The 12,016-nt window shown below is 40.3% G+C and overlaps 1 protein-coding gene across 6 annotated transcripts in view; it reads left to right on the top strand.

Annotated features, from left to right (window-relative positions):
• The window catches only part of RERE (arginine-glutamic acid dipeptide repeats), a 389,341-nt gene that overhangs the window by 106,396 nt on the left and 270,929 nt on the right, over positions 1 to 12,016 (top strand). The gene's annotated exons all lie outside the window — the stretch shown is intronic.

Below are 12,016 nucleotides of genomic sequence, written 5' to 3'. Positions count from 1 at the left end.
ATATTGTGCTCGCATAGAAGCTATGGGGAGGCCGCTCTGCCACTCTGAGAAAGAAAGTAGTGTAATAGGTTACTTTGTTTTACTCTCCTTTTCCTGGCGCACATGTGCCACTGTTGTCCTTGGGGTATTGTTTGGCTGGAGGCTTTCTCTCAGCCACATGGAAATTTTAAAAAACGGTATGTGAAGGAACACAGGGGTCAACAGAGAGATTAATTTTTCCCTTTGAAATTGTGTCTGTGTGCTTTAAGATTGAGACACTGAGTAAAAGTTGAGAACAGAGTTAGCTAAGTCCTTATAATTCTGTGCCAAAATTACTATATTGAGTCTCTCTCTCTTCCCCGCCTCACCCTTCTCTCCTCCCTCCCTTCCTCCCTCTCTTCCTCCCTTCCTCCCTCTTTCCTTTTCTCCCTCCCTCCCTTTTTTGCTAGGAGCTCCAAATTTAAAGTAGACATGATTAGAAACCTTACAGATGGCAACAATATCCCATGTAAGCCCGTTGATCTGTGGTCAATTATTTCCAGATGCACAACCATCTCTACATTTTTATGTGTGTATTAGATTTGGGCTCTACGAGGCAATTGCCTTTCTGAATATTTACTTTGCCTATTAAAATAACACAAGGCAGACATTTTAGAGGCTTAACAGCATCTTCACAATAGTGTGGGAGCAGCAGTTAGAAGCTTGTATTTGTTTTTTTCCAACTCTGTAATTTAGTAGTGTTTAACTGTTTTATAAAGATCTCTGGGACCAGTGAAAGGTGGTTTTCAGTCCCCAGCACTTGAGTGCTCATTGTACTCTGGCAGGCCCTGGCGCTTGGCAGGCTGTGCTTGCAATGTTATTTGATCTGGTTGCATGATAGAATTGACTAAGATTACACTTTTTCCCTCCCCGTGGCTGTTGAAAGTGATGCACCAACGAGTACTGTATTCAAAGACTTAACGTACATTCATTCACTCTAAGAAGGTTTCCAGAAAAAAGGGCCCTTTAGATTTTTGTCTTGTGGTTTTTCGTTTATGAATTGAGGCGAGAGCTGACGTAATGTAGCTGTACCACTTCCTTTGTGTGTGTGTGTGTGTGTGTGTGTGTGTGTGTGTGTGTGTGTGTAGGGGGGGTGTTTCATAGTCTGTGTTCCTATAGGCTATGTTCCAGGCTGCAAGGTTGTGATTACTTCTGAAATGCTTGAATGTGTATATATTTTCAAATGTGGGTACCTTCAGCTTTGTGCCAATTTATTGTTTACATTGTAGGTCTGAAGGGGTGTGGGGGGGGAAGAGTGTGATGAACCCCACCAACTTGTCGGTAAGTTTCAGTGAATTGCCTGTGTGTTATGCAGACTAGCCTTTCATTTTAATTAGTGCCACTGGGTACAGCTGTTAGGTCAGAATGCGTTGGCTGCTCCTGCAGGGTAGTTGTATCTTACAGTGGAGGTTTTATGGGCTTGTCTGGCTGTGCTTCTTAATCCCTCTCCCACCGCCACTGTGCTTGCTTTTAAGCAAATGGTAGAACAAAACAAGCTTTTGTTTACTCGTGTGATAGTTTGCTTGTAAGATTTATTTTTGGTTTGAAGAAATTGGTAAACCATGTAATTTATTAGTAGGTATTCCATTTACTATGCTTTTCCAAGGTCAAAGGGTTTTGCTTGCTATTGTGTAGTCAGAGTAGCCAGTGGAACCATCCATTTTATGATGACATAGGAAGCCACTGTTTTTTTTTTAAACTGGTTCTTTGTTTGCTATTCTAGGATTAGTTTGTAAAACTCAAACAGAAATAAATGTTAGCTCAATGGAGATAACATGGCTAAGATGTTTCCCTCTGCCTCTTACCTCTTGTTACACTGTACCAAAGGGACTGAGAGGGCATTTTCTAACAGCTTTTGGCCTTGGGCTGGATGATTAATAGAAGGGTTTAGAAATGTCTCTCTTCAGGGACATGTGTGGTCACCTTTAAATTTTAAAATGTGTTTTTGGCTCCAAGTTACTGGGAAGAATTTTAAGATTGAGTAGCTTTAAGCTTTTGAATATAGGCCTATGACAAAGTCAGGGTTTACAGACTGTAAAATAGATTGTGATGTGAATGACACATTTTTCTCAGTGGTCTGATCTCCCTGTCAGCCTTTGTCTTAAGGAGATACGGCCACAGGCTTCTAAGATTGTCCACTACATTTTTTAAAAAAGCAGCAAAAGTCAAAACCAAATTGACTGAAAACTGTTTATACATAGAGTGAATGTGAGGCCTTTTTCTGAGGCCCAGTGTACTGGCAGAACATGGGGATGTTGGGGGGCCTGCTGGGGTGGGGGGTGAGGGAGGTGGTTTAGGTTGAGATACCTTTTAACTCATTGGAGAAATGAGTCCTCCTTAAAATAACCTGGAATGAGGAAAGAGAGTGCAACATTTTCTAGAAAATGTGAGAATTTCAATGTATCTTATCTAGAAAATATTTTCTCTGATTAAAAAGGAAGAGCGACATTTAAATTGGCAGCGGAGACTGCTGAATCTAGGGAAAAAAGAGGGAAGTAAGTATCCTAGATCTAACCAGGTTATTTCAGAAGTTCACTTGTAAGTATTTTTTCTTTTTGGGACCATATTTTTTTATTCCAAATAGTAATGGTGATTAGGGTGGAAGACTTGCCTTCCAAAATATCCTTGATATAGTTGACATATATTTGTAATGAAAGACAATAATGTTGGCATTTAATTAGGAGGGAAAATCAGTATAATCGTGTTCAATTTTTAGTGCGATCACATGGCACTCTGCTGGTGTAAGTAACAAATTTATTCAGTATAGTTTGGTGTTACATCGCTGGACTGCCCAAGTTCTGTTCCTTGTTCTACTTCTTACCGTGAGATCTAGGGTAAGTTATTTATCCTCTTTGTGGCGGTGGTGAAAATGAGAAATCTACCTCAGAGGGTGTGCAAAACTCTTAGGGAAGTACCTGGCACGTAATAGCAGCTAATACTTAATACAGTGAGCACCAGTTATGCTCTAGGTACGGTTTTAGTTGCTGCAGACACCAAAAAACAGTCCCTCTCCTCATAGCACTTACATTCCAGTGGAGGAAGACAGAAACCAAAGGAACATGTGATTTCTGAAACTTGCAAAGGTAACTTCTGGGCATGCCAGTGATTTTATTTTATTTTTTAGGAAGTTTAATATGGGAAGTATACATCACTCTTGGAGCCATTACTTTCTTCTTGCTTGATAAAAATGTGTTTCTCGCACTGCTAGGTGATTTATTAGCCATTGTGAACAGTTTTTGGCTCACAGGTGGAATAGAGGAGGAAGAGACTTTTTCTGGGAAAGAAAAACAAAAGGAAAAATGGAACAGAAAAGAAGTTAAAGGTAGTGATTTGTCATTTTAAGCACCCAACAGTAGATGGGGAATGTTGAATCATGGCCCATCGTTAAAAGGAAATATCATGTAGCCTTTAAAAAATCATGATATAAAAAATATCCTCATGTAAAGCTCAATGGAAAAAACTATAGATGCCGAGTGTTTAGTAGGATTCTGATTATGTGCACACCCACCTCTACTCACATAGGTGAAGGAAAAAGATCAGAAAGAAATATACCAAATGTTAATAGTGCTAATCTCTGGATAATGGGATTATGGATGATTTCGTTTCCTTACTATTGCTGTCTTTGCGCGAATTATTTAATCCTTGCAGGTCTAAATGTCCCTGAAGTACAAACGAGGAAACAGGTTTGGAGAGGTCAAGGGATTTGACCAAGGCCACAAGTGAGTGCCCAGGCCAGGATTCCAAGCCGCCTCCTGACCCCTGTTCTTAACCTGACTACCTCTCATCCCACAAGAGGTGGGTGACTTTTGTAAAAGGGCCTCCCCGGCCTTAGTGTCCGCAGCTATGGCCCACGCGGCTTTGTGATTTGTTTTTGCTAAGCAGAGGGTACGCGCGCTGAAAGTGAAATAGTAGGAGCTGATGCTGAGGTAATGGTTGTACGTGTAGTTATTGGACAAGAAAAGCCAATGTTCTGGCCAGAGGAGGACGTGGAAGAATGACTTGAGAGAGAGATCTGAAAAGTAGAGCAATATAAAGGGATAAAGGTAGGAGAGGCTTCAAAGTGGGACAGTACAATCACGAGGTTTTAGGCTCGAGAATGAGGTCCGAGCAAACACTGCTGAAAAAGACCGTTTATTTCATCAGGAGTCAGTGGAAGTCCTGAGGATTTGGTGAAAGCAGAGCAGCCCAGGAGGTGCGGGCTGGCCAGTGATGTGTAGAAGCAGTTCGCAGCTGGTAAGAAAATGTTGAGCAACTTGGCAGTGAGAGAAAGAATGATAGAAAGGAGCTAGGAGAGGCTGTGGCTTCACAGAATTACCTGGTTGATGCATTAAGAGCTTAATGGCAGTGGCGTCCTGTAGTGGGATTTTTATGGTGATTAATATGACCGATGTGTGCAGGGTTTGGGGATAAAAATGAGGTAATGGAAGTGGGTCACTTTAGAAAGTAGAAAAGAGGATTAATCAGAAGTTACTTGTGAGGAAGTTTTTAAGAATATGGTAGGGAGGTATGGGAGAGCCTGTATAACATGAGAATGTTTATGCTAGTAAGATTTGAAATAATCACTCGGTTCTACAGATGAGCAATTAGATGTTTCTCATGTCTTGTTGTCCACGAAGTGAAGGAGCTTTTGTAGTTGTGGTTTTAAAAAAGGGTCACTTTATAGGTGACTATTGAGCTTCAAAGGAACAAAACAGAGTGAATATACTGTGCATTTGACAAATTGCTCAAGTCAAAGGCCTGCAGGAGCTGTGTGCTGCTGTGTGCACAGCTGTATTTACCACGAACTCACCAGGTTATCTACTAATAATTTAAAAGAGCTGGATAGAAACTGGTGTATTCAAGTCTGCTGGTTGTGAACCTCAGCGGCAGTAGTGACCTCACTTACGTGTCTTTAGTGAAAGACCAGTTGAAATGACTTCTGTTTGCCCTGCTTTCAGGATTTCTTATTTGGACCAGTTTATGCTTTGCACAAACAACCAGAGTGCTTACATACGGAAGCAGATAACCAGGTTTCTTTCTTTTCTTTCTTTTTTGTTTTTAAAATGTGGTCTCAAGAGTGAGATTGGAGAAAGAATGGCTTTTGATTATGTTTAAAAAATGTTTTTGTTGGGTTACTAACATTTTATCTTTTTAAACACATTTAAAGTGTTAAATATATGGAGGTGATGCCTTACACGTGTACAATGTATAGTGAGCTTTCTGTAGTTTTTGATATTACCAACAAACAAAAATAAGACAAAACTCTGTAACACTCAGTCAGATCTGCTTCCCAAAATAAATGATTTTTTTCTCTTAAAAGATTTGATAAACGTTTTGGAAGACCTCAAATGACTGAATTGTAATTTTTGTGTGGGGTAGTACACATACTGCTGTTTATTTGCTTAGTAAAACAAACAGTTTGCATGAATTAAATGTAAAAGATAGGAAAATAGTTTGAAATATTATCTAGGAATTTTAAATATGTGAGGGAGCGGTAAGAAAGACATGCACATTTATTTATTACTTGACTAAAATTATATAGAAAAACATCTAGATTGAACCTTTTGAACAATTATTTTCTCCTTTTGGTTTTAGGTATTTAATTCTTACTGTTGTCTTTTGTGTGTGGGTATTTTAATTAGGAAAATTAGAAGCATTTTTACCTATGTTTATATTCTTTGACCACCTACCTAGGCAATCTCTTCTTTCATGGGCTGTGCTCTTTCCACAGAGCATATAATTCTCACATTGACTAGGTAAGGGGAATATTCAGTAATGGAGTATTCAGTTTTTTTAAGCATGTTAGATGTTGATGGAAGGAAGTGTAGCAATTAGTATTCTCTTAAGTGTGCTGGGGGCAGGAGCAGTTTGAGTTTTGATCTTTAGAAAGGAAGAGCAAAACATGCTGAAAGAATGGAATATTTAAAGCAGTCTGGCGTTTTGTGGAAAGTTTTCTTTCGTTTTGCCAACAGGCTTGTGTTGATTGTGTAAACAGTTACTGTATAAGTAATATTTTATGGTATGTGATACATTAAAACATTAAAAAATTTTAAATCACTATTTAATGGGTTAATTAAGTGAACAGACTTTATTCTTTAAAGTAGTTTTAGTTTTATAGAAAACCTGAGTGGCAAGTACGGAGTTCCTATACGCCCCCTCCCACCCAGCTTCCCCTGTTAGTAACAGCTTACATTGCTGTGGTTCATGGTTACAGTTGAACCCATATTGGTACCTTCTTATTAACTAAAGTCTGTAGTGTACGTTAGGTTTCCGTCTCTGTGTTGTACGTCCTATATAGGTTTTGACAAATGTGAACAACACAAATCTACCATTACAGAATAGTTTCACCGCTCTTAATGTATACCCTGTGCTCCACCTATCCCTCCCTCCCTCCCTCGCTCCCTCCTCCAAGCCCTTGCAACCAATGATCTAATCAATACTGTCTCCATAATTTTGCCTTTTCCAGATGTCATATATTTGTAATCATAGAGTATGCAATCTTTTTAGACTGATTCTTCCACTTAGTAATGTAATAAACATGTAAGGGTCTTCCAGGTGGCTTGTGCCCTGATAGCGTCTTTGTATCGCTGGTAACGTTCCGTTGTTTGAATGCACTCCAGTCTATCCCTTCACCTGATGAAGCACCTCTTCATTTTTCTGAGTTTTGGCAGTTATGAATAAAGCTGCTGTAAACATTTGCAAGTGCAGGTTTTGTGTGGAGATAAGATTTCACCTACTCTAGATAAATATCAAGGCTCATGATTTCTGATTGTGTGGTAAGAGTGTTTAGTTTCGTAAGGAACTACCACATGTCTTCCAAACTTGCTGCACCATTTTGCATCCCCAACAGCAATGAATGAGAATGCCTTTTGCTCCACATCCTTGCTAGTATTTGGTGTTGTCATTGTTTTGGATTTTAGCCCCTTTTATTTATTAAAAAGATTTAAATAACTGCTCATTTCTGGTGTCAGCTATGTTGCAGTTTTGATTTTGTCTTCTATTTGCCATAGAGAGGAAGAAATGAAGACCATAAATATTATATAGCACATATGCCTCATTTTCCATCCTTAGGGGACAGGCATGAAGGTATAAATTTAGGAATAATACAATTGGATTACACTTTTTTTTAAGGGCATTATTCTGGTATAATGATGCTAGGTTATGGTTCATGTAAAATGTAGTAGTATTAATTTTTTAGTGGTTCCATGTAAGTGTTATTTCCCCTCAGTTACTCAGTGTTTCTCATTTTGTAATACATTTCATTTTATGAAAGGAAAGGAATACTTTGAATTTTTTTTAAATAAACTCATTCTGCTGGAGGTCTTTATTTGCTAGATATTTATGGATGTAAAGATTTGTATTAATTTCTTTATTGTGAAAAGCCATTTAATGAATGGTCAGGGCACTCAGCTATGAGGAAGATGGGTCCTGTCCTTGGAGGTTATAATGTATCTAATAATACTTGGCAGCAGTGAATATCCATGGGCAGAATTCATGGGCAGATAGTGTACACAGATGAGGTACTGCCCACGTATTTTTTTTTTTTAAAATCAGTGTTTGTTTTTTTTAAAATTGGGGAACATTGGGGGACAGTGTGTTTCTCCAGGGCCCATCAGCTCCAAGTCGTTGTCCTTCAGTCTAGTTGTGGAGGGCGCAGCTCAGCTCCAAGTCCAGTGGCTGTTTTCAATCTTTAGTTGCAGGGGGCGCAGCCCACCATCCCATGTGGGAATTGAACCGGCAACCTTGTTGAGAGCTCGCGCTCTAACCAACTGAGCCATCGGCCACCCCCACCTATACTTATTTAGAGCATTTCTGATTTTGCATTTATACAGTCACTTATTGCAGTTTTACATCAACCCAGCTGTGCTCTGTACCTACGCGAAGCCTGGGCTGAGATGATTTGGATATGCTCTGCTGGTAGTTACACAGCTCATTAATTCCTCTGTCAGGGGTGCTTAACTTTATTTTTATCAGAGACTCCATCGAGTATTGGTGTAGCTATGGTTTCCCCCCAGAATAGCGTTTGTGCACATTTTGCTGCATATCCACAACACACAATTGCAGGTAGTTTATGGAACCCCTGAAGTCTATCCACGGACGTCGCGTTAAGGTCTTGTGTTGTAGTGAGCCCTCAATCTCTGTTTAAATTACTAGGAAACCTTTGTAGTTCTTAATTTTGGCAGATTTGTTTTACTTGCATAGTGCAGTGAGAGGCCACTGCCGTGTGTTGAGCCTTGTGGAGCTTCCTGTGTGTGTGTCGTGAATGGTTTTTCCAGGGGGGTCCTGGGGCTGCTGTTCAGCCTGTCTCGATGAGGACCCGGAGGAGAAACTGTTCTCAGCTCTTCCTCCCACAGAGAACGACCTTCTGAGCATGTGCTTTGTTTTTAACTAATGCATTTAGAATCCTGTGGCTGATTAAGTTTCATTTGAGCTATTTGCTTATAAAATTTTGGCCACATCTTAAGAAAGGTAGAAAATGAACCTGAACATCTCGTTTCTGGTTTCCTCTTTTCAATACCCTCTTTCCCTCTGCAACTTTCCTTTGTCTCAGTGACAAGAGAAGCCAGGTAGTGTAGGTACAGGCTCTGTATGACCTGTGAGATTCGCCACGTGACCTGAGAAAACCTGTTTCACCTTTGTGTGCTTAGGATCTACCTCTATAAATCATTCCCCTTTGTGTGACTACTGTGAGGGTAAACTGGAAAGCTCTTACTGCTCGCAGCACCTGGTACAGGTAAGTGCTGGATAAATCCTAGCTCTTCTTATCATCCCAGTTCCCTCATCTAGTTTAAATTTTAATTCATATTATATGAATCTTAGTAAACTGCCTTAAGTAAGCCCTTTTAAAAGTAAGCCGTCCTTTAAATGTTCCGCACCCCATTCATTTTTTTATACAAAGGTTTAATTTCTGCCCGAAGATAGTCATTAAAGAAATGTAGGGGAGTGCTGTGGACTGAACTGTGTTCCCCAAAGTCTTTTCTGTTGAAGCCCTAACCCACAGCGTTTTGGTATTTGGAGGTGAGGCCTTTGGGAGGTAATTAGGTGTAGATGAGGTCCTGAGGGTGGGGCCGGCCTCCTGATGAGAAGAGGGTGATTCAAAGAGGAGAGAGAGACCAGACACCCTGTCTGCCATTGAGGACAGAAAGAGAAGCTGAGAACTGAATTTGCTGGAACCTTGAGTTTAGACTTCCCAGGGCCCAGAACTGTGGGAAATAAGTTCCTGCTTTTTAAGCCACCCAGTCTGTGGTACTGTGCTATATATGTAGCAGCCTAATACAGTCAGTCAGTTTCATACACGCAGAGTAGAAGGTGATCAACTGCTTATCATAGAGACTGAGCTTTTTGAGAGTGAAATGAGGATTATGCTTCTGTTTGCAGAAGGCTTTACACCTACTGAACAGCCTTCCCTGACCTCTGGTTTGGTTCCCACTGCTACCTTACAGAGGAGGCAGGGCAGATGCTGGCTTCCAGGTCACAGAATGAGAGAGCCAAGTCTAGAGGAGTTAGTTGAATTGCCTACCCTCACAGTTCCATTTTGGAAGTGGCTAAGCCTGTTGTAGCTGTTTTCTGTCTTCTTTATCCATTGTTCCTCCCATGAAACATTCTTAATGTTGCCAGTTCAGTCTTCTAATCCTTTGACTTATTTTTAGTCTTTGTAGGGATAGTGCTTTCAAAGTGGAGACATCTCCCACATTTTACATTTTGACTGAACTGAAACTTCAGTAGCAAAATTGTTGAATTTATCTCCTGTCTCAGGGAGAAAAATAGAATTTATGAATCATTTGGCCTGCTGGTAAATTTTGAAGTATAAAATTTCTGTGAAGTATGATAACTCTAAAAAATGTGACATTACCTGAATTAGTACTTATAACATTTTATCTTTTTATTTTGGTCCAGGTATAGGTTTGTCATTCAGTCTTGCTAATGAGAGTCTAGAATGTAGTAGTTTATTAGGAGCTATACACAGTCAAAAGATTGTCGTTCATTTTAGTCAAGGTGATTTGAGTATGTCTTTATCAAAGGGAAGAACAGGAGTAGTAGAATCTATAAACTTTAAATAATTAAAAAGGAAAAAAAATCCAGCCCCAAACCTCAACCCGAACTCGGCCCTTCATTCTGAAAGAATTCTGAATCTCTACAAAGTTAATTTTTATGAACCCTCAGAACATACTGTATTTGCTCTATTTCCCATTATATTTCAACAAACTGAAAAAAATCAAATTTTTACTTCCTGATGATAAAAATGATTAATTTGAGATTAAAAGCTTAGAATAGAATAAAAAAGTTTATTGATATAATTCCCATAATAGGCAATTCACCCACATAAAAGTTTATAAATCAGTGGTTTTTAGTATATTCAAAGAGTTGTGCAACCGTCACCACAATATAATTAAGAATAAATTTTTATATGGCAGTTTCTGGTGATGAATTGAATGCTCCTAGATAATCTTTATGTACCTATATGAGTAAGACTATAACTTAACCATATGCTTTATCATTACAGTATATAATTAGCTTAAGGCATTCAAACCCAGCTTCTGTTTACAGTGATTTGACAGAAGGGAGTTAACTTCAGCCCAAGGTCACTACCGTGTTTCCCCGAAAATACGACCTGGCCAGACCATCAGCTCTAATGTGTCTTTTGGAGCAAAAATTAATATAAGACCTGGTCTTATTTTACTATACTGTAAGACTGGGTTTTATATAATATAATATAATATAATATAATATAATATAATATAATATAATATAATATAATATAATATAATAATATAATATAATACAGTAGAGTATAGTATGATATAGTATAATAACAATAAAATATAATACCGGGTCTTATATTAATTTTTGCCCCAAAAGACGCATTAGAGCTGATTGTCTGGCTAGGTCTTATTTTCGGGGAAACGGTAAATCCTTCAGTGATGATGGCTTCCTTCCAGGGATGATGAGGCCGCTATGCACATTGTTGACAATGGGATGTCTCTCCCAGCATATCGTCTGGAGAAACTGCACCTTCCAGGGCATTGTTTTTTCCCGTGCTGTACTCACAATGTGGTAGACATTTGCCGTGTTCAGCAGTTTGTGTTAAGGAATTTTTCATTTGTTAGTACAAAGGCAGCCAGCCGTTATATCTCAGATTGGGGGACTTTCTTCTTGATACTCCGTTGGTTCATAAAACTCAAGGAGGCCCTTACGGCTGGGGGGCAGTCATTCTTTATTTTCCTCGTGCACTCACCTGCGCAGTGTCGAGATGACTGTTTCATCCTTGCTCCTCTTACACTTCGTCCTGCCTTATGCTGGGCTCCCTGCGGCAGTGAGGAAGGTCAGAGCTGGGAGAAGAGACCTTGCGCAGACTCCCACCACCACCTTCAGCTCCCTTGCAGCACAGGACCCTCCCCCTCCCCCCCCCCCCACACACACTTCCTGGGTGTGGAGACGGAGCAGTCCTCGACCAGCCCAGCCCCTGCCCCTCAGGCGCTCATTTTCTGTCTCTCAGATGGTGTCACAGACTCGAGGGGATCATTCTCCACAGCGCACACGTGCTGCTTGGCTGCTACTGTAAAACAAGTACAGCAACAACAAAAAATCCCCCTTTTTTGACCCGACTTCCTCTTTTGGCTTATTTATCTGCTCCCCTTTGCAGCAAAACATTGCAACAAGAGTTTTCTGTACTTAAGGTCTCCAATCAGCCTCTCCTTTCCTGAGTCCATCCCCATTATTCCAGGCGAAGTGCCCTTAGGAAGACAGTGAAGTCCCCTGCACTGCCTCTTCCCTCTGTCTGAAACACATTTCCCCGGAGACCTACCTGTGTGGCCTCACTTTCTAGCTTCAGTGAGGCCTCCCCTGACCCTTGGGGTCTGCTCCCGGCCCCCCACCCCACCTCCTGCTCTGTTTTCGTCTGGAATTGTCTCCTCATGTGCTGTAGACGTACTTATTTTCATTGCGTGTTGTCTTGTTCCGCCCACTAGAATGGGAAGTCCTGAAGAGCAGGGACTTTGCACTGTGTAGTCACTGGTCA

This window comes from Rhinolophus sinicus, chromosome 14, assembly GCF_057876585.1.
Source record: "Rhinolophus sinicus isolate RSI-liver-muscle chromosome 14, RSI-T2T, whole genome shotgun sequence".
NCBI classification, from domain to species: Eukaryota; Metazoa; Chordata; class Mammalia; order Chiroptera; family Rhinolophidae; genus Rhinolophus; species Rhinolophus sinicus.
The sequence above is the reverse complement of the archived record's forward strand: the minus strand, read 5'-3'. Positions and strand labels throughout refer to the sequence as shown.